Here is a 25,368-nt window from a genome sequence, read left to right as displayed (position 1 = left end):
TCATACGCTCAGAAAATGTGTAGAACACGGTGATTGGACTTTAGAGAGGGGATGGAGAAGGGACGACCCACATGCTTCTGAGGCTTTGTAAGTGAAGGAGGAGAAAAACAAAGTGATTTTACATTGGAAAAGAAACCAAGTTTTTAACCATTTGTATCGATCATTTATTCCTATGAGAGATCTAAGAATATAATGTTTTGAGAGCTACAAGTCTAGAACTCAAGGATGAGGCGTGATCATCTAAGTACCCAAAGCAGACATAGTGGAGCAAGGACCTGGGAGAGACCCATGCTCATGAGTGTGGCGGCGGAGTCAGGAGCAAACAGGCTATGAGTAAAATGTGTGTAGGATCAGCGTAGACAGTGCCAGGAGAGGCTGAGGAGAACAATTAGGGATACGTTTTGAGGAGGAGTGACTGGACAATCTCAGAGTGTTTGGGAGAGACCACAGGGAGGTCATTGAAGACTTTCTGCAGAAGCAATTTTCAGAAGAGCAGGCCGGAGCTGGAAGCCAGATCTCGGGGATCCCAGAACGAGCCCATTGTGAGAGGGAGAGGTGGCAGATACAGATGTGGGAGATGTTCGACTGTGTATGGGCAGACAGCTGCCGCAGGGGTGTGGAGGCTTCAAGCGTCTTTATTCCGCCTAAGAAAGAGATTATTGAGGTAGTAACAGTGTGTGAGAGAACAGTTTCTAAGAGTGACAGAAACTTGATAATATTCATGAGCTGAAAGAACAGAGCCCGAAAGGAAGAAGCAGAGGCAACTAACAGTCAATGGAGTGCAGACTGTGGGGAGATTTGGAGATAGACCCAGACCACAAATGCCACTTGGCTGGCCAGAAAAACCTTTCAGCCTTTTAATTAATTAATTAGCTAATTAATTAATTAATTTTATGTGCATGGTGTTTTCCCTGTATTTATGTCTCTGTGAGGATGTTGGAGCTGGAGTTACAGAGAGTTGTAATCAGCCAAGTAGGTGCTAGCAATTGAACCCAGGTCCTCTGGAAGAGCAGCTAGCGCTCTTAACTACTGAGCCATCTCTCCTGTCCCCTTTGAGCCTTTATAGGGGAAGTGAAGAGGATGAGGCTTCAGGCAATCCTGGGAAAGACTAGTTAGGCCAAGAACAGGGCAGCAAGCTCAGGTTAACCCTTGATGCTGTTTGTCTCCCCTGGGATAGAGTCGATGCTGTTTGCTAAGAAGAAAGAGGGTACTGTGACAGGAGAGATGAGAAGCAAGGTGACGGTTTGGAGCAGTGCCTGAGGAGGATGGACATATTGTAGACTCAAAGTTTCAGGGCTGGACAATTGAACAATGATGGGTGTGTTGACAGAAATGAGAGTTGATACTTTGGGGGAAAGATGTTAGTTATGTTTTGAGCCTGTTAGGTTCAGGGAAGTGGCAGAAAATCCATGTGAACAACTCCTACAGGTATCAAGAACATCTCAAGGGAACATAGCTGCTAAAAGCCAGCATCTTCTCTAGTATCCAGCCTTACCAACTGAGCAGGACTCAGGGTTGCCTCTGCAGACACGGGGTGGCCAAACAGAGGTCCTTGGAGCATGCCGTCTCTACTCACAGTCAGAGGCTTGGATGATAAGATTATTGAATTCCTGAAGCTTTGGTGGAAAAGTAGACAGGGAAGCCATGTTGGAAAAGTGGATTGGGGAGAACTCTTCTGGAACCTTTCTAGTCGCTGTGCTTCTGTAACATAGCCTTGCTCAGAAAGCATGCCCACGTGCTCTGGGGAGAGAGGCTTGTTATTTGGGTTTCAGGCTTTCCTCAATCCCCACCAGCTTCCCAAATGTTTCCTTTCTAGAAGACAAATAATAAGGTTTTTTGGAATTTCCAAATAAAAATTAATTTTTTTGAAGTTTTATGTCTTTTTTTTTTTTTTACTTTAAGTGGATGGATGTTTTGTCTTGGGTGTACATATGTCTGTTCATCACAAGTGTGCCTGGTCCCCTGTGGAGGATACCAGATCTACTAGTACAGGAGTTACAGACAGCTGTGAGCTACCTGTGGGTGCTGGGAATAGAACTCTGGTCTATTGCAAAAGCAGCCAATGTTTTTAACCACTCAGCTATCTCTCCAGTCCCATAAATGAAGATTTAAAAAAAATCTAACTTAAGATATTTTACTACAGCATTTGAAAGGAAAAGATACAGTCTCTTGGAAACAGACCTGTCTTAGTTAGGGTTGTTATTACTATGATAAAATTGTGACCAAAGGAACTTACGGAGGAGAGGGTATGTTCAGCTCATGCTTCCACACCCTAGTCTGTCACTGAAGGAAGTCAGGACAGGAACTGGAGCAACGCAGGAACCGGAAGGCAGGAGCTGAGGCAGAGGCCATGGAGGATGCAGCTTAATGGCTGGCTCAATGTGGCTTGCTCAGTCTGCTTTCTTATAGAAACCCTGCCCACCAAGCAACCACAATGGGCTGAGCCCTCTCACATCAAGCCCTACAGGCTTGCCTAGAGCTTGATCTCCTGGAGGCATTCCTGACTGAGGCTCTCTCCTCTCTGATAATTCTAGCTTGTGTCGAGTTGACACAGAACAAGCCAGGACAAGGCCTTTTACAGTTTAGGAGAAAACAACAGAAAAGAAAAAAATCTAGAGTTGCCCCACCACACCATCCGTCTTAGCTTTATACCTGCTCTTCTGCTACCAAACTTCACAGCTCTGTGTGTAGTCCGTGAGTGTAAGTGTGACAGGCTCTCACTTCTCTAGCCACACACATACACTAGGTCCCACTCTTTCCTCCTTTCCTGGCCTCTGTCCATCCACCCAGGCCTGACCGTAAGCAGGTAGGGTCATGCACGTAGAGAAGGTTCCTAGGTACTTTCTTCTTAGGTGACAGAAGACTGGTTCCTAGAGTTCCCTGAGTCCTCACTTCCAAACTTAAGATACCCAGAACCTCCCCAAAGTCCAGCAATTAGGGGTGATACCTGGTCCAGCAGTTACCTTCTCCCAGCCTGAGCAGAGCAGTTTGCATTAGTTAAGAGAATAGAAATGATCAAACATAATCTGAAAATAAAAACAATGACTTAGCATGAAGATGCTGTGATGGAGCAAACAGGTACCATGACCATGACGAATGGCCTCGCAGATGACGTAACCTTGAAGCAGAGACTGGAGGAGGGAGGGAAAAGAGCCAGTTACTTGGCGAGTGAGGTATTCCCAAGGGAATAAAAGGCGTCAGCTATGTGAAGATCGGAATGAAAGATCGTGGCTGGGACAGAAAACCGTAGTGGGTGTGGACGGTACACAGGGCCAGCTGGTAGAAAACTTGTCTAGCATGCACAAGACCTGAGTTTGACCCAGGACCACATACACTGCATGTGGTGGCATATGTCTGACTAGTAGCATTTGGAAGGTAAAGGCAGATAGATTAGGAGTTCAGGGTCATCCTTGGCTACATAGAGTTTGAGACCAGCTTTAGTGACATAAGACCCTGTCTAAAAAGAAAGGGCGGGGCAGCACAAAATGAGACTGACTAGATACACAAAGGCTACATTATAGACTGTGGTATTCTAAAAGTAATCCAGATGGCTGTGTAATAGGAAAGTAATTGACACAGAATGGGTGGTTGTATGTTTATGTACATGTATGCATGTGGCTGTGCATGCATATGTGTGCACATTATATGTAGAAGCCAGAGGACAACCTTGAATGTCCTTCAGGTGCCATCCCTCTTGTTTCTGAGATAGGAGCTTGCCAAGTAGGCAAGGCTGGCTGGACAGTGTACTCCAAGGATCCTCCTGTCTCCACCTCCAACACGTGATATCCTGCCTGACTCTTTTATGTGGGTTGTGGGGATAGAAGACAGCTTCACACTTGTATAGTAAGCATTTTGTTGGCTGAACCCAGCCACAGATTAATGTGTGTAGAATGTCATCTATCTGAGTGGCAGCCAGTGGAGCAATGGTTACCACAGTGTGGGCAAGGGATGAAGAGCAACAACACAGAGGATTACCGAGACTGAGAAAGGTTTGAGATCTGCCTTGTTTGCTTTTATGACTCGTGCATTTTGGTCACGCCCAAGAGTTCTCAGGAAAAGCTCTAGAGTCACCTTTACTTTTTTGCAATGCTGATTAAGCACTCATTATGAGAACCCACTGTGTGCATAGTATGTAAGACACTAACCCAAGAACTAGAAGAGAGATGGACACAAAAGGCCCCACAGAATAGAGGGACCAGGATTCTAATAGCATGAGGTATTGAAGTCCAAGGAGGAGGCACTAATCCAGCCTGAGGGGAGAGAAGAACCAGAGAAGCCCCATTTAACCTAGTGAGTGGGCATGCCAGACCCAGCACAGCCGTGCAAAGACTCAGAGGATGTATCCAGAGGCATAACACCAGGACAAGGAGAGCAGACTGGAAACGTTGCCAAGAGCGAGATCAGGACAGTGGAGGTAGCATATGGGACTTCAGGGACAGCTCTCAGCCGGTGACAGTGGGGGCAGATGAGAGGGGCAGGAGTTCCAGTACCAGGGGCTCCTTACATTGTCTAACTGCACAGTCTCTCTCAGGTTCTGTATAACCTCTCTTATAGCCTTGCTACAATGGTCCCCACTCCACTCCTGGCACACCAAGCATCATTTACTGTAGCAGAATTTTAATTCTGGCAAGAGATCGCATCCAAAGACTTTCAATTACAGACATGTCTTTAATCCTAGGAGACAGAGGCAAACATCTCAGAGTTCAAGGCCAGCCTGGTACAGAGCAAGTTTCAGGAAAAGAAAAGCTTAGGTCCAGATGCGGTGATACACACCTTTAATCCCAGCACTCAGGAAACAGAGGCATACTCTGTCTCTGAGTTCTAGTCAGTTCTGTTCAGTCGGTTTGTGGAATTCAGAGGCAGTTTTACCAGGAGGGTTTTACAGGGACAGGTTGAAGAGAGAACAAGCTAGACACAGGTGAAGACAGAGTGGGCCAGAGAATGAGAAGGAGCCAGAAGATCATAACAGATTGCCAGAGTTAGTTTGAGGCTAAGCATGGCAATTCAGTGAGCAGTGGAAAGAAACCAGTTTGAATCAGTCAGCTTGGAGAGGAGTTTGAGCAAGAACAGCTGAGATGAAAGCCAGCCAGGGTTCAGAAAGGCTTTAGAAAGCAAAAGTCGGGGCTGGGGATTTAGCTCAGTGGTAGAGCGCTTGCCTAGGAAGCGCAAGGCCCTGGGTTCGGTCCCCAGCTCCGAAAAAAAGAACCACAAAAAAAAAAAAAGAAAAAGAAAAGAAAAGAAAGAAAAAAGAAAGCAAAAGTCTCAGAGGCTGAAAACATCCTGGGCCTAGATTAGATTGTAGGAGGTTAGAAGCTTCCAGGACTAGGCCTAGGTTAGCAGACAGAGGCAGTAAGCCTTGGAGATGACAGTTGCATCAGGAAAATAAAAAATACTTTTACAATTTACTTCTGCAAACCTGCCATGTTCTTCCGTGCCTCGTACCCTCTCTCCTGCTGCTCCCTAAATCCAAAAGGGGGGAACCCAAGCCCATACACATGCTTAAAGCAATCTCAAGTTAGTCCATTTTCCATGCTGTTACAAAACGCCTAAGGCTGGGTGCTTGTGCAAAGAGGTTTAACTATCTAAGCATCGTGAAGCTGCCTGTGATGAGGGCCCCCTCCCTCTATTGCCTGATAACATGGCTGGAAAACATGCAAAAAGGGGAAGTTACATGCCAAGACAGAAAGCCAGAGAGAGACCCTAAGCGGGCCACTGTATCAGTGCTCTTGTTGCTATGACAAAATGCCTGAGGAAAGCGACTTAAAGGAGGAAGGTTTCTTTTGGCTCACAGTTTGAGGGTGCAGTCCATCAGGGCAGGGAAGGCATGGTAGCAGGAAGTGGAGGCAGCTGGTCACAGTAGGAAGCTGAGAGCAGTGTAATGTCCTGTTAGCATTCTTCTTTCTTGTAGTCTAGGACACCCGGCCATGGAATGGTGCTGCCCACATTTAGGGTGGGTCTGCCCTCCTCAATTAACCTGATGTAGTTAATTCCTCACAGACAGGGCAAGCACGGGGACTTGTCTCTGGTCACTTTAGACCCTGTCAGGCTAACCATCAGAATTAACCAACACAGTCACGTTTGTTATTTTGCTTTGAGACGGGGGTGGGGGGGTGGGGGGTGGGGGGTGGGGGTTGGGGGGTGGGGGGTTGGGGGGTGGGGTTCTCATGTAGCTCAGAGTGACTCTAAGAGTGTCATGTAGCAGAAGACGTCCTTGAGCTTCTGCTCTTCTGTCCTTTCTACTTTGCTGGTGGATCATAGTGGCACACTACCACATTCAGTTAATCACTGGGGATTAAAACTAGGGCTTTCTTTATTCAAGCTAGGCAAGCATCCTACCTGCTGAGCTACATCCCCAAACGCAGTTACTCACAGTAAAAACCTCCTTTGTAAATAAACCAGGGTCTCACAAAACTACTTCAGCTCCCTTTAGGTTTTGATCCTTCGGTCTTACATAGCCCAGGCTGGCCTTGAACCTGCTATGTAACTGAGGATGACTTTCAAATCCTTATTCTCCTGCCTCTACTTTCCAGGGTCTGGGCTTAGCATATGTGCTATCATGCCTACCCTTCAATTCTTTTGAGAGGGCAGATCCCTCAATGACCAAAATTACTTCCTGCTACCCCCCCCAAGTTCTTAGCTTCTGACATTCCCACCCTCAGGGTCAAAATTCTAGTACGTGAATCCTTTAGGGATATATCCAAGCCAAATCTAAACCATGCGAGTATCAGCTGAAATGCTTAAGAAGGCTTCTATAGTAAGCTAGCCACCACTTAAAATGATGTAGAAACTGAGTTAACATGATATGTTGTTAAATTTTAAAACATCGGGTACAGGGTATAGTCTGCGTTGAGAGTAGGTGTGGTGCATCTGTGTGGACAGGAATAAAATAGCGGCCGTACTTATCTCCGTGTGAGCAGATTGCTAAGGGATTTTAGACCTAATCTTTTGACTTTTATCATCTGAATTCTCAAACACACAGTTGGTATATTATGATGGACGCCCCACCCCCACCCTAACAAAGCCGCTCTAGGATATCTGCTTGGCACAGTGCAGAGAAGCACTTGACCTCTGGCTGGTTACTGTGACTGCACGTTGTTGACACAGCAGTATTTCTGCCCAGGAGGACTGCAAGCGAGACTAATTCATTAAGTGCTTCCAGTCCCGAAGATGACAGGAGTCAGGAAAACATAAAGTCTCGTTACGCTGACAGCCGGCAGCCTTGATGTCTGCGTGTTTATTTATTAACTGGACTGCACAAATCCATTCTCCCACAAGCACTGTAGCTGACCTTGACACAGATCTCATTCTTGAAGAAGATGAACACCACAAGAACACTGTCCTAAGAAGGGACATGAACTTCAATGACAGAGTCAGCCAGGGCTGTAAGGTAGTAAGAGATGAGAATGTTGAAGGATTTGGCGTTTGGCGCTTTCTCTCTCTCTCTCTCTCTCTCTCTCTCTCTCTCTCTCTCTCTCTCTCTCTGTGTGTGTGTCTGTGTCTGTGTCTGTGTCTGTGTGTTTTAGGCATGAGGTACAAAGTGTTTTATACATACACTTCCCCTTTTAAGTCATAACAATTCTGTGAGGAAATTCTTCCCATTTTAAAGCTCCTGAAACTGGAATTTAGAGAGAATGAATGACTAGCAAACAGCAGAGGTTAAATTTTAGGATGGCTAATTTCAAATTCAGACCACCCCTCTGCTTCCCTTTTTAACAGGCTGCGGTTACACGCAGGGAATTTTAAAGCTTGAGAGGAACATTCTATTGATTTTGGCTTAGAAGGTTCCCGGCAGGAAGTAGATGCCAGATGCTCTTTGTTCAATGGGTGGACGAATGAATGAACAAAAGAAAGAAAATTCTAAAAGGTCATGTAATCAAATCAAGGCAGAGAGAAATAATCACGTTAGAAACCCATCTCAGAAGGAGACGTTACGAATGAATGCCGTAAGCGCTCTGCAGCCCCGTTTCCCAGCCAAGATATTCAAGTGTATGCCCACAGTAGAGTAAACATCAGGAGAGCCACTTCACTGGGGCTCAGAGAGCTGGGATCCTGCTGGGTATGTGGGTCTATCAATCCCGGTGCGGTTTAGGGGAGGAGAGGTGCTGGCCTGGTTGAGCGTCCTAGGCACTGAACTTGATGTCTGCTGTTCCTGTTGGCTCTGCTGGGTCCCCAATGTTTGCCTGAATCACTTATGGTCTGAGGACACAGAGAAAGGAATCCCAAACATAGAAGCCTCCCGGACCACTTGTGAGAGAAATGCTTTCTTTGCCTTTGCCTGTGATATATCAAACTGACAGGCTTCCCCTGACTCAGATGAAGAGCTGTTTTTCTCCATGTGTGTGCTGTCAGCTCCAGGAACGCTCAACACTGGTTATTGGGTCAGCGAGCAGAAATGGAGAGAAGCTTTGTTCACCTCCTCTTTCTTTAGGCATCTTCTTGGCTGCGCACAGTAAGGGCTCATATACACCTCTCCCCAGCTCAGAGCAGGAGGGAAGCCATTGGACCCAGACTACTGTGGGGAACACAACAGAAATACTTCAAGTACTTAATCGTCCAGGAGTTTGGAGTGTAGGGAAGGAAAACACAATGTTTCCTCTAGCCTCTGTAGCTCTTAGCTGGGACCACAAGAACGAAACAGCTTAGCAAAGGAAACAAGTCTATTTACACCTAGGTCTGATATATACGTGAGAGGAGCCAAAGGTAACCAAGTGGTTTAGGATCAGGTACCAGTATCATCTTCAGCGCATATAGGGGAACCACTTTTGAAGAGAGTACTGGCATCAAGCGTGTGTGTATGTTTTCTACACAGTGTATACATGTATGGACATGTGTGTGTAGAAGACTGAGGAGGATTCTGGGTGCCCTGCTCTATCATTCTCTGATCACTCATTCTCTGGTTTTCTTTCTAAACCAGAAGGGAGGCTGGAGGCCAGGGAGACCCATTCATTATCCTGCCTGTCTACCCATAACAGCATTGTGCTTAGGGCTGTGTAGGTGGCCACAACCAACTTTTTACATGGGTGCAAGAATTTAAACCTAGGTAGCATTCTGCCTACCAAGCCATGTCCCCAGCTCACAACCCTTATTATGTGAATTTAAATTGACACTTTCTTGGTTGATTTTGTTTTTCTTTTGGCAATACTGGGGACTAAGCCCAAGGCTTTATGCATGCTTTAGCATGCATACCACTGACCTTGGGCCTTCCACTGATAAGACGAGGAAGACACACTTACAAAGGGGTATTTTCCTATTTTAAAAAAAAGTACGGGGTTGGGGATTTAGCTCAGTGGTAGAGCGCTTGCCTAGGAAGCTCAAGGCCCTGGGTTCGGTCCCCAGCTCCGAAAAAAAGAACCAAAAAAAAAAAAGTACATTTTCCTCAGAAGAATCATTTCTACCGTTTCCTTACAGTTTATCTTGTGTCTGTTATGTCTCCGAATAATCAGATCAAAACATCCCTTGTGCAAAAAAGATGCATATTCTGGTTAGTCTACAACAGTGTCCCAGAAGGAGAGAAGAGAACACAGTTGCACACCATTGAAATGAGACTTGGGTGCTGTATCCTGACTGGTTTTGTTTTCTAGAAAACAGGGGTTGGAGGTGGAGGTGGGACATTCTGTTTCTATGACCTTCTGCTCTAACAATGCATAATTCTGTAATCATAGCTCTGAGGGGGGCACAGAATTCCTTAGAGAATCAAATGTACTGCAGAGAGGCAAGTGGTCGCTGATGCTGGGCTGCAGTGAATCCTACTTTACAGAGTACGAAATGAAGGTTAGAGCTACCCCTCCTTACCAGAACAAACAAACGACAGCAGCTTTGGACTTGAACTTCAAGATGACCATCTTCCCTTAGTCTAGGAGTGATATGGTCCCAGATGTATAGGAGAATTTAAATTCCTCCCCTTGTCCCCCTGTCACTTTTTCCCTGGCCCATCTTGCCAGGAACATCCAATTTGGATTGAGGAACTGCTTTTGAAAATTGTTCCTAAGGCATTACACATCACATATCACACACACACGCACACAGACACAGACACACACACAGACACACACACAGACACACACACAGACACACACACAGACACACACACACACTGGGTGAACTCTTGGGCTTTAGTCTGGGAGGTCATAATCACTCTTGGGCTATAGAAACTGAACCAATCAAATAATCATCCCAAACTCATGAGAACTGTGATTCACACAACTGGTTGGTAGCCGTCAAGTCTCTGGCAGATTCTCCGGAGCCGGTTTCCCATCTTGCCTTCGGAGTACGCGATTACAGGTGCATGCCACTGCATTTGGCTTTATTATGTGCGTTCCAAGGTTTGAACTCACAGCTCTTTACCCACCGAGTAAGTCATCTCCTGAAGCCCAGGGGCACGGTGTTTCAAAACAAGTTAACTGTAGAGTCTGAAGAGAGGACCTCAGAGAACAGGGAAGCCTGTAGGCACCAATACCGAGGCCCGTGGCAGGCAGCTAGTGAAGTAGAGAGGGTGCTCATTTTCTGTACTCTAACTCATTCAACACTAAGGCTATATATAATCACACCCACCAGGGTGGCACACACCCTTGATCCTAGCACTCTGGAGGCAGAAGAAAGCAGATCTGTTAGTTCAAGGCCAGCTGGTCTATAGAACTAGTTCTAGGACAGCAAGAGCTGCACAGAGAAACTCTGTCTTGGAAAACAGCAACGACAACAACAAAACAACCCCAAACCACACCTTTCTTGCTCTCCTGTGTCATGATTTTTGTTTTGTTTTGTTTGTTTGTTTTTGTTTTGTTTTTAACAATAGACAAAGGTGTGGTGCCCACTAATGACCAGGATGCATGTGTGTGGTGATTGTCAGTCAGAAAGGGTCAGGAGAGACAGAAGTACCCAAGGCTAGAGCTATCTCCCCTCTAACACTACTTCCCAGACAATGGCCTCACATGGATAGGATGATGTTTGCTCAGGCCTCAGAAGCTAATATGGGTCATACGATCACAGTAGGTGGACCACCTAAGCTCTCTTAGACAATCTTAAACATGAGCAGCAAGCAGGCCTTCGCACAAGGAGACCAGCTTCCCTCCGGTTTCAAAGTCTAGATAGAAAGCCCCTCTTGCGATCCCTCTGCCAGTCTGTATCTGACAGCTCTGTCTAGCACCACGTCGTGTCATATTACCATGGAGGGCAGAGAAAACAGCTCTTCTCTACCACGCACAGACTCCAGGGAAACGTTCCCAGGAGATGCTCAAGAGGAAGGCTGGGCAGGCTGGAGTCCAGTTCTGATGCCTGGGTTGCCTGAGCCAAGCTTGTACTCTCTTGGAAAGTAGCTTCCTACTACTAAGCCTGAAACTGCTCAGCAGGCTCTGTCCTCAGCAAGGGATTCAGGGACTCAGCCTTTCCCAGCCCCCAGTCCACTCTGCCAGCTCTCAGCACCAGCGAGCTTTTAATCTCCTGCACAGCTTGCCTGCTGGAGTGTGCTACATATTTGTATCTGTCTGTCCGCATCGCCTGCGCACCACTGCTCTTGGCAAACAGGAAGTCTTCTTTCTTCCCAGAATGCTTCCCAAGGATGGCTCAGCCATTCCTTGACAAAGCCTTCTACACACACACACACACACACACACACACACACACACACACACACACACACACACACACCCCTATCCCTACTTTCCCTAGCCTATCCAGTCTCCAGCACCTGATTCCTTTAGCCTTGTAGGAAGTAGTCATTTGCTTCCTGATAGATAAAGAAAAGCTAAAAGCTTCCAGCCTCCACCAATCTCCTTTTCCTTAGTGGCTCCCCAAAAGGAGAGTAAGCAGATCCCAATGGCCTCCCAACTGGGACAAAACTCAAAGCACCCTGGAACTCTACGATGTCCTTCTAATTCTTAAAGCTAAAAGGGACCTGTGAAAGTCATGGTAGAGGGGCTTTGGGTAGAGAAAAGGCATCAGGAAAACTGGCAGAGGAGAAATGAAGGGGAGCAGTAGGCAGAGATGTGTGTGAGAAAAGTACAATGATGTGTGCACAAGAAGGATGCTAAACCCATTGTCTTGTGGGATAGCTTTTAAGTCGATTTTGAAAAACACTTAAAAATTTAAAAAGGAGGCTGGAGGGATGGCTCAGCAGCTAAGAGCACTTACTGCTCTTGCTGGGGAACCCAGGTTTGGTTCCTAGCATCCACATCACAACCACAAATGCCTGTAATTCCTGGTCCAGGAGACCGAATTCCCTCTCTTCTGGCCTCTGTGGGCTCCTGCACATACATGCTGCACATAACATCACAGAGTTCAATATCCTTAGCTACCAGGGAAGCACACATTGAAACTACAGTGAGATTTCGTCTTATTCCGATTAGAATGGCTAAGATTTAGAGCAAACTGATAATAAATACTGGCGTGGTTGTAGGGAACGAGGAACACTTCTTCACTGCCTGCGGAAGTACAAACCCGTGTAGAGATTCCTCAAAAGGCTAGAAATGGACCAACCATGTGATCCAGCTATCCACTCCTGGGTATATCCCCAAAGGACTCTTCTATATCCTGCTGCAGAGATAACTTGTTCATCCGTGTCCATTGCTCCTCGGTCCACGTAAACAGGAAATGGAAACAACCTGGATGTCCATCATTTGATGAGTGGATAATGAAAATGTAGTACTATTCAACTATAAGGAAAAATGAGATTATAAAATTTGCAGGAAATGGGTGGAGCTGGAACTAATTCATTCTGAGAGAGACACCCCACATCTAGAAAGATAAGCACTTCCCTTTCGTATGTGGATATTAGCCTGAGTCTCTAGCTATGTGTTTCGTTTGGAATAGCTTCAAAGGTTAGGAAACCAGTAAGGAGCCATTGTGGGCCAAGAGCGTTTCAAGGGAAGGCGGACAGAACAGGTGCTCTGGAGAGAGGCTAACAGAACAGGAAGGACTAAATGAGATGGGAGATGAGAAGCCAGGGTAGAGGGGACGGCGTAATGAACACCTTTGAAAATGCTATATGGAAACCTTCTATTGTAGAAGCTTCCTGAAATATATACACATAATAAAAGGATTTTAAATGGAGTTACCCTTTAGCACAGGGGACAATGCCTTTCTCAGACACTATAGGCTGTCGAGCAAAAAGCCTAGTGCCAAGTATGGATTACCTCTTTGACCAGCAAGTTGTTGGTCAGTGGGGTCCCGTACACGCTCAATACAACCCTACATTATAGGCTATTGCCACTGCTCTTGGTTGCTCTCCAGAAGTTGATAGTGGGACTCTAGCCTTCACAGTGCCAGAAGAATTTATGCTACTTGGGGAGAATATTATTAAACCATCATACCAGTTGTGAACCCTGCAAACTACAGTAGCCAGTGGTAGGGTAAGATTGGTTGGCACAATACTGGCTTGAATGTTACAGGACAAACCAGCTGCTTTCTGATTAAATCTAAAGCCTGCTCCACAAGACTGTACTGGTGCCTGGTACCACGAACGGGGCCCAAACCCTATGTCTATGAGTCTGTAGGCCATAGGGAAGAATGCAGTAATTTTATTCAGCTAAGTGGAACATATTTAAGTAGTCACCCCGCCCCCCAGGTTCTTCTCTTTGTAGCTATAGGTTAGTGAGTCTCTCAACCCTCATCAGAAGAGCTCTTTTCGTACAATTAATACAGACACCTACAACTGGCCAATGTGCAGAGAATAGGAGACTATGGAACGCTCTGCTCTAAACAAGACATTGATATCACCTTTCCTTCCCACAAGGCTCAGGGATTGTTTTAAGGGCCAGACAACGTGAGTGGGGGTCTGCAATAAAGCAGTCTTGGCTGGACGTGATGGGGGTCATTGTGCGCATGAACTCACATCGGCTGTAACTGCATGCCCGAGACCAAGCCAGCCAAATCACAGCATGGGCAGGGGAGGGGCCCGTGAAGTCCCACCCCAGCTGAAAAGTTAGTGACAATTGATCTGTCAGGAGGAAGAGTATGGTTTCTCAGGGATGCAGCACCTGGCGGGCTTCTCATGCTCCAGTAGATGGCCCTGCACCCATGCACCCGTGCACCCATGCACCCATGCATCCATGCACCCATGCACCCATGCACACACAGGCAGAGGATGTGGACTAAGCAGGTTTAAAAATAAGAGAGAGAGCACGTGAAGTTGGGAGGGAAGTGGGAGAGAGGACAGGGGAGGGATTGGAGAGGAGAGATAGGGGTTGGGGTGGATCTAAACACATCTTATGCATGTATGAAATTATCAATAAGTAAATATTTTTTTAAAGCTGGACATGGTGTCCTACACCTTTAAAAATTAAAAATGCACACACGAGAGGCTTCATGAATAAAAACAACTTGCTCTAGAGTGTTCATACACACCGGAACTCTGCAAATCTCTGGTGCCTGTATGTCATCTGGGGACAGCAAGAAGATGAGGTGTTATTTACTTGTGAATGAGTGACATCAGGATTGACAGGATGAAGGACAGTGTAAGCGTGATAAAGGGGCCATCAGAGGCACTAGAACAACCCAGAAAGACAAGATGGCTGGGAGTCAGACAATGGTCAAGGCCTTGGATGTGGACACCCAAATACGATAAAATTAGAAGGTGAATTTAGTCATAGCTAGGGGTGGTTGGATGTGGGTGGTTAGAAAAGAGAGAAGTAAAGATGTAAACAAACAAACCAACAGCTTTACTTCACGCTGCCTCCAAACTGATTAGAAGCTCAGAAGGCTGGGATCGCTAATAGGAATGTCCCCTGGGAAGGTGGCTACGTTGGCTCACACACGTAACCCCAGTACTAGGAAGGCGGGCGGCAAACTGAAGGTTCAAGGTCACCCTCAGATACAGAGTGAGTTCAGGGCCAGCCTGGCCTACATGAGACCCTAAGACAATAAATATGCACGTGGTAAAATAAATCATACTTTTTAAAAAAGGAATATGTCTGGTGAAGAAGCATTCCAAGTTCAAGAAGGAAGGCCTAGGCCCCAAGATGGGATGTCTCGTGGAGAAGCCCGAGCCTCCCTGACGGACACTTCTGTCTCCATGCCACGCCCATCCTTGCTGAGCTCCTGTGCGTTTGTATGGTCTGCACGGCAGTGGTGACATTTTATTCCTCAGACGGAGGGAAGAGGGAGCAGAGTTCCAGCACAAAGAGAAGCGATAATTGTAAAATTTATTCCAATTTCAGCAATGATTTGCCGAGTCCCAGTGGAGCAGGAAGCAAGCGGGGCACTATCCAAACAGAATATAAAATGGACGCTAAAGCCGGGCATCGCGAGCGCACGCCTCAGAAAGGCGCACGCCTTAGGAAGGTGGCACACACCTTTCTAGTCCCACTTTACTCTGTTCCCTTGCTGCCCCCCTGCCATCCTGGAATTGTTTGTGTTTCTCAGAAACACCATGCTTGGGGGAGGGAGGGACAGCTCAGTAATTAAGAGTTCCTGCTGCTCTTCCAGAGGACCCAAGTTCAATAGCCAACACCAATATGGTCTATAACTCTACTTGCAGAGGGATCCACCACCCTCTTCTAGCCTCTATAGGCACTACATATACATACATGGTGTACGGACATACATGCAGGCAAAAAGAAAAAAAGCATTCATGCACATAAAATAAATATAAATCTTTAAAACCAGAATATTATGCCTTTCCTCATTTCCCAGTACATGCTGTCCTCTGCCTACGACACTCCTTTTCCTTCCTTTCTCCCATAAGCCTTTGGTCTGGAAAACTCCCTAAGATCCGCTGGATCTCACCCCCTGCAAGAAGAAATCTGCCTTGACCTCTCTCTGAGTCAGTGGGTGCCCCTGCCCTGTTCCCACAGAAACCCCATCATGAGATCACTTCACCCTCTTCGTCATTGTAGGTGTTCCATAAATATCTTTTTGAATTAACAGAACATTTCTCACTTGAAAGAAAGCAAAGAGTTCAGTATTCTTGGTCGTCTCTAGCTAGCCCCATGCTTTTACAGTGGTCCCAGGGCCACTGAAGCGGGTTTTACCATGGTATGTGTTCAGGGCCTCAACTGGTGGACTATGTGGTCCTGTGTGGTCTGAGACCACTGCTAAATGCTCTCACTCTGTTGCTCCCATCTCAGCACAGGCAGACCAGAACATGGCCTCAGGGGCTTCCCTTTTGGTCGTTGGAGCTTCCAAGCGATCTCACAGTCCTTGCCATGATGGAATATCCATGGGTTCCTTCCCCATTGTGCCCCACCGATTGAATCTCCATCCACTCGGCACCCGCAGAGCTAGAGCGTCACCTGACACTGGGCCCCACCCCTCGCATGCTCAGAATCCATAAGCCTTAGCTCTCTGGGCCTCACAGAGGTACCACTGTGTGAGCCGTGGCCTCTTCGGCTCTCTCCCTGCCAAATTTCTGCCCTTCCCATTCCCTCCTATTGCCTCTCAGTCGGCCCTCTGACTTGCGGTTCCACTCACTTTTTCCTCACTTGCTGCTCTGTTTTTATGTCAATTTGACCAGGCTAGAGGCATTTGGGAAGAATAAAACAACCTTAATTGAGAAAATGCCCCAACCAGATTGGCTCATGGGAAAGCATGTGGCATATTCTCTTGATGATTGACGTGGCTATGAGAGATTGGGGCATATAGGGATCTCTCTCTCTCTCTCTCTCTCTCTCTCTCTCTCTCTCTCTCTCTCTCTCTCTCTCTCTCTCTCTTACTGTATGTATGTGTATGTATATGTGAGCTGAGCAGCCGTGGGGAGCAACCAGTAAGCAGCACTCCATAGTCTCTGTTTCATCCACGTTCCTGCCTAGAGCTCCTGCCCTGACTTCCCTCGGATAGCGTGTGGCCTGAGAGCTGTGAGATGAAATAAACCCTTTCCTCCCCAGGTTGCCCTTGATCGTGGTGTTTTATCACTGCCATAGAAACCTAACTATGACACTCGCTCAGGCCCTTGCGCCTTCGCTGCCTTTCCTGGTGTCTGACCTATCCCCTTGTTCCTAGCTCTTCCGTTCCATTACACCCAACTTAGATCTCCATCTATGGCAAAAGTCCTTGCCTGTGACCCCCATCCCAACATCCTGGTTGAGGCTCCCTCTCTTCAACAAGACTAATGACTTCTGTGTGACCGCAGTGCCACCACTCTCACACTGACAGTGGCCTCAGTAACCATCCCCATCCCCACCTAATCCCACAATGCAGAGCAACTGGAGAGAGACAACTCAGTGTCGATGACCTCTGGCCTCTACTCATACACATACATATGTGGCCCATGGCCACACAAACATGTACAGACAGTAACACACAAACACACACACACACACACACACACACACACACATCATTGCTAAAATTCCTTCCCTGTGGATGAAGTAACACCTACCCTTCCTCTTAAGATCCTAACAGCAGAAGCACGTTTCTTCCCAAGTTCATTCATCCTTGGCATGAGGGTACCAGTGATCACCCTCTCTGACACCCTCCCTCTCTTTATTAGGACAGTTATAGGGTCATGACTATAGGCAGCCATGATGGGGCCCTTAAGGATGACAGACTTTCCTTGGTTCCCTTAAGTTCCAAGGAAACTAAGGGAGTTAGTTTCCTGCCCTTAGAGTTGTGGGGAGAGGGCGTGGTGGTGGGAAGAAGCTCTATGCCTCAGGACCTGGCCTACATCTTAGAAGCCAGGAAAACTGATGAGAAATGGCTATAACTCAAGGCCACCTTGGATCTGGGGTCCAGGTGGACGTAGGCCTACAGCAGCAAGGGGAAGGAGTCACCTCAACTGTTGGTAAGAACTACCAGGTTTCAAGAAAGAGTTTCCCTTTATCAACTCTAAAGAGAGCTGCAAGGGCTGTGCCCTGATTTCTGGGGGAGAGAACAGGAGAGGGAAGTCGGAGTGCAAAAGAGTTCTAGCTAGCCCATCTGTAACCTAACAGCACATACGGGTCTGCCTTGCCCCTCGTCCCTGCCCGTGCATCTACACAGCATTGCCTAGGGAATTTCCCAGCTCACAGCCTGCAGCCCGACCACCTCTCCTGCTCTTATTTTACACTTCTCATCCAAGCGCAAGCCCTCCAGACTTGCCCTCTTTGTTTGCCCTCTTTGTCGATACTCCCATCTTCCCACTGGGCCATCTTTGGTACCTACTCTGCTCTACCTGGCCACCCCATAGGTCAGGTCCTCTCCATTGTCGCTGGAACCTTCATCAGTTTATTTTGAATTTCTCCTACCCCTACCCACCCCCACTATCTCAGTCTCATTTCTGAGAAGTCATTTGGTCACCTTCTCTGTCCCAGACACAGGTCCCCTATTCAATCCTTATGCCACCAGGTCAGTGTCTGCTTTGCCAAGTCCAATCAATCAAACAAGTAGTGCTCAAGATGTAGCCCTGGTCCAGCTTCCACGTTACCTAAGACCTTGTTAGAAATGCGCACATTGGGGCCACCCATCTCTGCTGTTGTAGACGTTCTCTTGGCCTATGCCCAGCAATCCTTGTTGAGTAACTCAGACACATACTGAAGTTTGGAACCTGGCTCAGGGCATCTCTCCTCTGCTTAACATCCTAAAATACCTTGTGTCAGTTCAGTTCAGAGTCAGCCAGATATGACGAATAGGGAGATGCTTCAAAAACACAGGGATTTATTTCTCTTCCATTTTGAAGACGTCTAACCATAGGTAGTACCATGCTGAAACAGTAGCTCCATGGTGCCATTAGGTGCCCAGGGTCATAGCTTTTCGTTTCTGCTTCCAGAGCACAGATCTCTTTAGCATCAACGCCACCTTATGGTTCAAGAGAGCTGTGATAACCCGAACCATCCCATCCTAATACTGACTGGGAGAGAAAGCATCAAAGTCAGAAGGGGAAACTCTTCCAGCTTGTCAGTTCTGGAGAAGCAGCTTTGCAAGACATCTGAATAGCACTCCCACGTAAGAGCAGTCCAACAGAGACTGGAGAGATGGCTCAGTGGTTAAGAGCACTGACTGCTCTTCCAGAGGTCCTGAGTTCAAGTCCCTGCAACCACATGGTGGCTCACAACCATCTGTAATGGGATCTGATGCCCTCTCAGGTGTGTCTGAAGACAGCTGTAGCATCCTCACATACATAATATAAATAAATCTTTAAAAAAAAGAAAAAAGCAATTCATCAGAATCTGATCAAATGACTGCACCAGGGAAGCTGGGAGACATGGTTTGTTGTTTTGGATGGCACTAGGCCCAGCTAAAAATTAAGTTTCTCAAAAGGTTACATACCATATGGTTTCATTTCCATAACATTGTGAGATAGCAACATTACAGAAAGGACTAACAGATCAATGGAGGTGACGATGGCTATCAAGGAATCGCAAGAAGGAAGGCTGAGTGTGATGGCTCATCCAATGCTCAGGAGGCAAGGACATGAAGGTCAGACCTTTGAGATCATCCCTGGCTACATAGTGAGTCTGGGGCTAGCCTGGACTCCACGAGGACCTGCATCAAAGCAGCAAAAAGAATAAATAACGTGACAGAGTTGCTGTGAATACTGTGTAGTGATCCCCAAAATTGCACAGAGCTAACTGCATACATTCCCCTGTTCATGGAAAGTCGGAGTGTCCTGGCATGATAATGAACGATAGTTTATAAGACACCATTGGAAGCAACTGGGTGAAGAATCCCTTGGTATTGTTTCTCATAACTGCTCATAAATCTTCAGCTATCTCAAAACAAGAAAGAGAAGAAACAAAAACAGGACCAAGGTCACACCCCTGGTGAGGAAAGGGAGACGTCAGAAGCAGCTGTCTGTCTCCCTAGATCTACAGCCCAGGCTTCTGAGGAGGCTCAGGGTGCTTCCCTGAGCAACCTACCCTTCACAGTGCTGGTGTGAAGGCATCGCCCCGTGGAGGACAGGCTCCAAATTGCCATCAGAACTCAGGGCTCGCTGCCTTCTTCATCGGAAGAATCCCATTGGGGGGGGGGGGGGAAGGCCCTAGCATCCAATGGTTCTCAACCTGTGGGTCGCGACCCCCGTGGGAGTTGTATTATGAGTTGTAACAATAGGAAAACTGCAGTTATGAAGAGGCAATGGAATAACTTTATTGTATGAGGTCACAGCGTTCAGAAGGCTGAGAACCACAGCTTCCTAAGCTTCTCCTCTGAGTAAGTGCCAGTGCTCTCAGCCGAGCAGCTAACTTAACAAGAGACTGAAAAATGTCCTTCATCCAATTGAAAGGGGCAGAGAGCAGAAGGGCTTGTGAGCCCTCGTGTTTCTTTAGTGACTGCAGGGACAGCAGACAACCCTGAGACATTTTTTTTTGGCAACTATTAAAGAATTCTGCCTCGTCATCTTTCCCCGTGTTCTGTTCCTTGAGGTTCCTTGAGCACCAGCTGCTTCCTCACTCCTGGGCAGATTTGCTGGGTTTGACTGTGCTCCCTGGGGAAGAATCACATTGTCACATTGCTCAAACAGAACCTTACCTGGAAGCTCTTTTTAAGACAAAGAGTAGTCTGCTGGTTTTGAGAGCCTGGCTGGCCTGGAACTCACTGTGTAAGACCAGGCTGAATTGAAATGCAGTCCCTCGGGTACCACCTCTGAGCGCTGGAGAGTGTCACCATGCACCCAGTCTGTTTTTGCTCAAAGGGTGCTAAGATGTTAAGGAGGAATGCATAGAAAAGTAATAGCGCCTGGATGATGGAAGGATTCAGAGGGGCAGGGGTAGGGAGGAGGAGAGGAGAGATGGCAAGAAAGGAGGGAAGGGGGGAGGAGAGGAGCTCCAAAACACAGCACCTAGAGAAAGAATGATACACACACAGACCTAGGGGACCAAGGTGCAGAGCCAGCTTCAGAGGTCATGGAAAGAGCATGTCCACGCTTCCTGGCAGGATGCTAGGAGCAGAGAACTTAGCCACAAGGTAGGATAAGCCCACAAAGGCAGATGCTGCCAGTTTATGGGCACTATGGGTGTCTGGTCTCATGGATTGCAAGAAACCTCCTAGACCTCTTGGCCCTGAGCCCATAGAAGAGGATCAGGAAGGGCAGGGATGGATGTTTGGGATCTGGTAAAGTCTCTGAACTTATAGGCAGAATTCTATGAATGTGTTTTTCTTGTGGGAGTATCCATGGCTTTCATCGACTCTCAAAGATCTTCCGTAGCCCTAAACAGCTAGAGTGACATCTGGAGATTTGAGAAAATGGCCTGGGTGGGGAGTGAAGGGAGTGGGGAATAGATATGGGTCAGGGGGTACAGGGCACTAGCCAGACTCAAGAGGAAGTGCTTAGCTTTGTCTGGTAAACTGAGGTGGCACCTACAGCTATAGGGCTCCCAGCCCCCTGTGGGTATGATGTTCTGGCTTCCTCTCAGCCGGGGCAAGGGACATGGCCAGGACATTCTGCTGCTTCTCCCAGCTCCTGAGGACTCTTCCCTATGCAGAGTCCTGTCAGCCTAACCCTTTTGCTTAGTCATTAACCCTTTGCTTAGGGTGCCCTTCCCTGTAGCCCTAGATTACCTATCCTACTGGAAAGTAGTTCCACAGCACACTACGGTTCCCCTATTGGGCAACCAGTGCCCATGTCATTGGAGCTGGTGTCTGTCTTGACACAGTTCTAACCCCCCCATTGAATGGTAGACATTCAATCTTCAATGACTATTAATTGGATGAATAGAAATACAAATGAATGTGTTGTCATTGGGTAAGGAAAGGACATGTGCTCCTTGCAGGGAGAGTTTTTAGTACTCTCGGAAAATGAGTTGGGGGTGGGTCTTCAATCCAGCAGGAGAGAGGATGAAAATGCCCCCAGGTTTGTGAAGTAGCTCCAAGGAGGTTAGATCTGGTTTTACCCACAGAATATCTCAGAGAGTCCTTGACAAGGAAGGGTCATCCTTATTAATTCTCTGCTATAAATACAAAAGCAGATGAGGCTGAATAAATTCAATAGGGAGAGAGCATTATGGAAATGTTTATATGTAAATATTTGTAAAATAGATGAGCCATGAACAGACAGAAGCAGAGGCCTGTGTTTAATTTGTGCTCTAGTCCATGGGCCAGGATTCGACCCACAGAATGGTTCTTACTCAGGGCCAGCGCTAGCAAGATGAGAGATGTGTGAATCCTGGGCGGTAGCCATAGAAAGACAAACCATCTCCAGTTTGTTAGTCCAACACTCACTTGTGGTCACCTGTCCTCTCCTCCTTAGTGTATAGGAGGGGTGTGTGTGTGTGTGTGTGTGTGTGTGTGTGGTGTGTGGTGTGTGTGTGTGTGTGTGTGTGGTGGTGTGGTGTGTGTGTGTGGTATGTGTGTGTGGTGTGTGTGTGTGTGTGTGTGGTGGTGTGGTGTGTGTGTGTGGTATGTGTGTGTGGTGTGTGTGTGTGTGTGTGTGGTGGTGTGGTGTGTGTGTGTGGTATGTGTGTGTGTGGTGTGTGTGTGGTGTGTGGTGTGTGTGTGTGTGTGGTGTGGTGTGTGTGTGGTGGTGTGTGGTGTGTGTGTGTGTGTGTGGTGGTGTGTGGTGTGTGTGTGTGTGTGTGTGGTGTGTGGTGTGTGTGTGTGTGTGTGGTATGTGTGTGTGTGGTGTGTGTGTGTGTGGTGTGTGTGTGTGTGTGTGTGGTGTGGTGTGTGTGTGTGTATATGGTGTGTATGTGTGTGTTGGCCCTGATGAAGTGAGTCCTTCATTTCCATAATGATGTCATCTCTACTCTCTGCCTGATTAATTATCAAATTATAAGATGGCTTTTCATTAGCAATGCTGATGGCCATCCCTTCAGGCTTGGTTCCCTGCCCCCATTTCATATAGCATTACCATTATTAAGTGTACAATTTAGTGGCACTTAGCATATCCCTATTGCTGGGCTCTCTCTACCATCACTCTCCTGTAAACTCCATGCCCAGTAAGCAGCTATCCTGTCCTCTCTAAGAATTGCCCATTATGGAAACATTGTATAAAAGTAACCATACAATATGTGAATCTGGTATCTCGACCCAGTCACTCAGCATAATGTGTGAGGATCCATCCAGGTCACAGCCTATGTCACAGTGCCTGCTACTCCCTTTTATTGTGGGACAGCACCCCCTCCGTCTATCAATGAATATTTGGCCTGGTTCCGTCTTTGGGTGTCTTATGAGTAAGATCTGTCTTGAACAGGTGTATAAATATTTGGTTTGCTATGCATTTACCTAGAAATTTAAACCCTCTAAAATTTTGCCCCCAAAAATTTGAAAGTGAATTTAAATTCTCCTAGAAAATAATCATCAAAGGCTCAGTGAAAAGAAATATTACTCATGATAGGTTTGTGGGTTTGTGGTTTTTCTGTTTTGTTTTTGCTTTTGTTTTGTTTTCTTTTTGTGACAATTTTTTAAACATAAGATCTTTTCATCAGGTGTCTGTCCCCAGTTTCTAATTCATTAAGCATAGAAAGGTAGAGATGAGCTAAGCTGGTTACAGGGGCCAGCAGCTGAATACGATTGTCCCCAGTTCTCCCCAACTCCTCTGAAGATCCTAGAGCAGTTGGGAAGGTTCCAAACCTTCCTAATGCTGCAACCCTTTACAGTTCTTCATGTTGTGGTGACCCCCAACCATGAAAGTATTTTCGTTGCTAGTTCATAACTGTAATTTTGCTTCTCTTATGAGCTGTAATGTGAATATCTGATATGTGGCCCCCGTGAAGGGGTTATTTGATCCTCATAGAGCTCACAACCCAAAGGTTGAGATCCATTGCCCTGGAGCCCTGCAGACCTCCCAATCAGACCCTGGGCTCCGCCTCAAGCCCACTGGCAGAGCTCCCTGTGACTGCTAACGCCTCCCAGGGCACTGCTTCCCAGCACAATGTCCTCGGATGTTGGTCCTCCGATTTTTCTGAGACACACACTAAGAAACTGCTTTTTAGTGGGATGTGGTGTCACATACGTTTAATCCCAGCACTGGAAGACAGAGGCAGGTAGACCTCTTTGAGTTTGAGGTCAGCATGACCTACATAGCATCTCTACATAGAGAGACACTATCTCAAAAGCAAAAATAAAACAAAGACTCTGGGGTTTTTGTTTTTTTTTTTTTGTTACTATCCTGTTTGGTCATGGTAGTGCATGCTTGTTCACACAGAACTCTGGTAGCTCAGAGAAGAGGACTTAAGAGTTTGAAACTAGCCTAGGCTACATAGCAAGGCTAAGGGAGTGGCTTTGGGGGATGAGCATTGACAAGATAGATCAGGTAATCGAGTATTTGCCAGAAAAAGTTGAGGACCTGAATTTGATTGCCAGATCCCACATAAAATGTCAGGCTTGGTGTCATGTGCTTGTAATCCCAGCACACTAAGGAGTTGTGACAGATTCCTGAGGTTCACTAACCAGAGAGTCAAACCTTCTTGTCAAGTTCCGGGGTAGTGGGAGACCCTGTCTCAAAACAGAAAGACTGACATGCCTGAGGATGATACCCAGGGCTGTCTTCTGGCCTCTACACACGTGTGTAACGAGAGCCTGTGCACCTGCATACACGTGTGTGTCCACATAAACTAACACATCCACAAACGGGAGGCTTTGATCTGGGTTTTCTAATGGTAGGAAGGATAGCAGCATTCTGGGTAAGGCTTGAGGAGAAGCTAAGTCGAATGTGGGGCAAGGTACAGGGATCTGTGTACTGGACACACAGGCCACCAGTCAAAGGCCTACCCTCCGTCAGCATCCATGCAGGAGACTTGGAAGAGGGTAGTGGGGAGGCCCTGGGTTCAGTCCCCGTTGCTGGGGAACCATGGGGGTGCTTAACTGTTTTCTCTGTGTGTAGTGCTGTAGCGGTGACTCCCTTGAACTCTCAACCTGCTCTTTTAAGTGGATGCTTCTCAAAGCTTGAAAAAAAGAAGAGCAGCATCTTCCTAAACTCTGAGTCGTCTTAGCTGACTGTAGTGAGGATTTGGGATTTGTTTCTTTAAGAACACAGAAATATTATTAAAAAGTGTTTTCATTTTGATCCCGGGTGTGGGGATAAGGGGCTGCTTTGGACTCTGTGCACCAGCTGATACGCCCCGGCTGTAGCAGGGGCGTGGTTTTGCCAGCTGCAGATAGTTTCTGCAACTGCGTGATGTTTGGAATTCTGGGAACTTTTCGAGGGTATGTGAATGGTAGGGCCCCGAGAGCAGATGGTGGTTCTTGGTCATTCAGAGGCATTGGTCATGGTTTGTTAGTAGTCATGTGCAAAGAAACAAGAAGAAAAAAAATTAGATTCCGACCTCTCTCCCTCGCTCCCTCCCTCCTTCCCTCCTTCCCTCCTTCCCTCTCTCTCCCTCTCCTCTCCCTCCCTCCCTCCCTCCCTCCCTCCCCTTCTTTCTCTCCCTTCCCCCACCTCCCTCCTATCCTTCTTCCTCTTCCGTCTAGTGATAGAGGGTGAAACTGGAGGGATAAAGGATGGGAAAAAGGAGAACCCACAAAATAGCTAAGACCATTACGGCTGGTTGTATCTCTCTTTTGCTTGTGTTGCCGAAACACTCAGAG

At 47.1% G+C, this 25,368-nt stretch overlaps 1 protein-coding gene across 10 annotated transcripts in view; it reads left to right on the top strand.

Annotated features, from left to right (window-relative positions):
- Fam163a (family with sequence similarity 163, member A) overlaps window positions 1-25,368 on the top strand; it is a 78,282-nt gene that overhangs the window by 14,082 nt on the left and 38,832 nt on the right. The window lies entirely within an intron of this gene.

Source organism: Rattus norvegicus, chromosome 13 (genome assembly GCF_036323735.1).
Source record: "Rattus norvegicus strain BN/NHsdMcwi chromosome 13, GRCr8, whole genome shotgun sequence".
Classification (NCBI taxonomy): domain Eukaryota; kingdom Metazoa; phylum Chordata; class Mammalia; order Rodentia; family Muridae; genus Rattus; species Rattus norvegicus.
The sequence above is the reverse complement of the archived record's forward strand: the minus strand, read 5'-3'. Positions and strand labels throughout refer to the sequence as shown.